The sequence below is a fragment of the Lindgomyces ingoldianus genome, assembly GCF_010093535.1.
Source record: "Lindgomyces ingoldianus strain ATCC 200398 unplaced genomic scaffold BDR25scaffold_53, whole genome shotgun sequence".
NCBI lineage: Eukaryota > Fungi > Ascomycota > Dothideomycetes > Pleosporales > Lindgomycetaceae > Lindgomyces > Lindgomyces ingoldianus.
Genome location: NW_022985214.1, coordinates 199,062 through 203,259, shown reverse-complemented (window position 1 = coordinate 203,259; position 4,198 = coordinate 199,062).

The window sequence follows — 4,198 nt, the reverse complement described above, 5'->3', positions numbered from 1 at the left end:
ATAATTAGCTAGATATCTCTTAACTATACTTGCACTTAAAACTTTACTTTAAGCTCTAAATAACACTTTACAAACATACTAGGCTAGTTTATGCAAACATAGCCTAGATTACGCTTAGCGCGCAAAGAATTAGCTATATTAGCTATAAATGCTATCTAAGGGGAAATTCCTTGCGTATATAGCTTAAGTATAGTCTTAACAATTACCTGCTCCTTTTTATTGCCTAGCCTCTGTAATTTAGCTGTAGAATTAGCTTATAAAGGTTGTCTAGCGCTGTAGTTATTTGTTGTCTTTTATAAGACTTTGCACATAGCTATAGCACATTTCTTTAAGAGTTTTATGTCTTATTTAAAAGCTTAGAGCGTAAGCTGTATCTAACGTTCTTTTAGCGCGTCTAAGTAGTGTTGTGGGGAATGCATTAGTGTAGGAAGGGTGGTTTAGTGGGGTCTTGGCAAAAGTAAGCGACTTGGGTGTGTAAGCAACTTGCCTATGAAGTACGTTACTAGATTTAAAGTTAAACTAAAGCAACATAGCCCTTAAAGACTAAGTTACTTAATTAAGGGCATAAATTAAACAGCTAACTAGATTAAAAACTATTAGTCTTAATTAACCCCTACTAACTACTAAATTACCTATAATAATGCCTTAAATTACCTCTGCTACTCTAATAGCAAGAGACTTTTTAGGCACTCTTAAGCTCTTTTAAAGCTACCTTACTAAACGTATGCTTAAGATTAAGAACCTTATAGACAGCAAAGAACCTATGTTTAAATAATAGTAAGCCTTTATTATAGATAGACTTAACATTAATGCAGATTACTATTAGAGTAAGCGTGCACGCATAGCGCTAGTATAGAGACACACTGCTAGTATTGTGAAAGAATACTTAGAGCCTAGATACCTAGCTAAATTAGATTACTTTTAGTTTAGAAACATAAAAGAAATAATTAAGCTCTTATAAACTTACTTTATTACTAGTAATAAAGAGACAGAGGCATAACAGGTGTTTTAAACTTTAAAAATAAGTAAAGAAGAAGTGTTCTTTGCTTTTAAAGCTTACTTTATTAGTGCTACTGTTAAAAAGTCTATATTAAAAGCAGAATAGTTCTTTTACTTATAAGAAAAAATACTACTTAGCTTAAAAGTACTAAACTTAGGTTTTAAGCACACTTAGAAGGGCTTCTTTAAGACTATAGTAGCCTACCTAACAGCCTATAATATAGAAAGAAGAAATACTTCTACTATTTTAAAGTAAACTGTTAATCTTACCTAACAGTCTACTATTAGACCTAGTATAGATTAGTCTTAAAAGGTTTCTAGTAATATATCTAAGGCAGTATACTATTCTAGTGCACTCTAACCTGCGCCTCTGTTAGTACCCTAGTCTACCTTAATTACTTATAGACAATCTAGCTAGACATCTGCCCTAGAAAGACAGACAACTCCTAGCAACTGTTATAATTATAGAAAACTAGGACATTTTACTAGCAACTACTCTATCTCTAGGGTACAAAAAATAAAGGTAGAGCAGTAAGATTCTGAAGAAGAATTTATAAACATAAATAATTTTAATCTAAATGCCTCTTAGATAAGAAACAGTAACACCTAGAGAAACTCTTTATCTTAGGCTTAAGTAAGTATAATTTATTAAACATTAATTTATTACACTTGTTTAAAGGAAAACACTTTTAAGTCTTTACTATTTTATATTTAAAAAGCATTAGAGTCTATTTAAATTCTTTAGTTAATACTAGCGCTTATAGTTTCCTATTTATTAACTTACTAACTACTAAGTTATTATCTTAATGCCTCTATGTTCTTATCTAACACTTACTATTTAAAGTTATAGTTAAGGGCTTTTAAGATTAGATTTAAGTCTCTGTCTACTAGTATATCTGCCTGCACATGTAAATTAATAGAAGAAGCATCTAAAACTGCCCTTTTATTATTATAGACCTTAGCTTCTAAGATTACATTATTAGCATTAAATAGTTACGTTGTTTTAAACTCTATTTAGATATAAAGAAGAATTAGATTATATAGCCTAGTAAATATTTACCTACTTACAAACCTTTGCTACCCTTGCTTATGCAATTAACCTAGCCTACACATAATAAAAAAGTAGAGCTAGATATTAAATAACGCAACACACTATAGGAAAAGAACTAATTTTAGTAGTTATACAGCCTAATAATTTACTGCATTAAGGGTTTACTAAGGCTACTAAAATTATATAGATCTCCTATTGTCTATAGTTTAAAGACACTTAAATTATTCTTCTGCTTATTTATTAAGAAGTCTAGAACAGGTCTAAAGAAGGTTTGTTTAGCTACTATTACTCTAATTTTAGCAAATGCTTTTTATTTTAATATAAAAAAAACAAGTTCTTTTTAACTTTTATTTATAAAATTAAGTAGTTAATTAAAGACAAGCAAGCTTTATAGTTAGACGCTAAATGTAAAACTAAAGCATTAGTAAACCTCTAATTACTCTTTAAATACTATTAGTACTAAGATGTATTTAGCTACACAGCAGCTTACTAGCTACTAGTACATTATCTATATAACTACAAGATTGTTCTTACAGAGCTTCTCCCTAACAGTTATAGTCTGTTGTACAAACAGAACCTTAAGAAGCTAAAGGTAATAAAGAAATACGTTATAAATAATCTAAAATATAGCTTTATTAAGTAAAGTTAAAGCCCTTTTACATCTCCTATCTTTTATGTATAGAAACTAAATAGTGACTTATGTATCTATGTTAATTACTATAAACTTAACGCTTTTACCTATAAGAATGTGTATCTAATACTACATATAGACAAACTCTTATTAAGACTTACTAAGGCAGTAATTTTTACTAAGTTTAATATTTATGTAGCCTTTAACAAGATTAGAATAGATTTAAGCTTTAAAAAGTATACTACTTTTTAGACATAATATAAAACCTATAAGTGTAAAGTCTTGCCTTTTAGATTGTGTAATAGTCTAGCAACTTACTAGCGCTATATAAATAATATATTAATTAACTATCTGTTAAATGGACTCTCTGCTAGCTAGCACTTAGTGTCAGCAAATGCGTACAAGACGGAGAGGTTTGCACAGTGTAAACATTGCACAGGGGTGTTAGGTAACTAGTGTTAATTCTTCTTGTTTTTCCTCTGTACAGAGAAAAAAGAGGATATCTAGATGTTTGCGCACAGAGGTTTGCGCACAAGCATTATGTGACATAGATATGTGATCCTGCTTGTGCGTGATCGCTTGTATCTAGGCTGCAACGCTGCTGCTGTGTACAGACACTAGTAACTTTTCTTTTTATCTAAAGAGTTACCTTTTATACACATTACCTCTCTTTTATCTATGTAGGTCTATCTAATTATGTTCTGCCTTTACTCTACTTTATTTATTAGGACTTGCCTTAGTAATGCTGTGTGTTAGAATAGGCTAGTTATACTATATAAATAGCTTTTTTTTTCTTTATCTTTTACTTTCTAAGCTTTGCTATATAATCCCCTAGCTCTTTTTTCTTTTTATATAGTGCTAACAGTAACAGATCCTTATAATAAAAAAGATAAGTGCATATAATATAAAAAAAATAAAAAAAAAATAAAAAAAAATAGGCCTTATATAAAAGTGTTATTAGTCTAGTTAGTCTAAGGCATCTTTGCGCACAGAATCTAGCTAGTCTACAAATGCTTCTATCTAGACAGAGAGGCAGTTAGTTAGAACTAATAATTAAAAAGCTTAGTTTAGTGTTTTCTTTATATATACATTTACTAAGTTATTTTTACTATTAATTTACTTTATTTTAGTAATTTCCCTTTTCTTGTATAATTTATAAAGTAACATAATGTTAATTATAAGTTACTTTTTACTAGTAGTGCCTAGCTTAATAAAGTAATTATATAAAAACTTTAAATTTATGCAGATTCTTACTAGAATTAGTAGCAGTTTAAGTGTTTATATAATTTACTATAAAGTTGTACTAAAAGTAATTGCATTATTAAACTTTTTAACTATTTTATATAGTTTACTAGTAAGGACACTTCTAGTTACTCTTTTATACTTAGTAGAATTTTAGTGTATAATGTTGCCTAGTATTCTAAAGTAGTTGCTTTACTTTATATAGTTTTTATTACTTAATATAATTAAAAATCTTAGCTATAAGCTAAGGTTCTTATTATTAGCAAATAATTTAT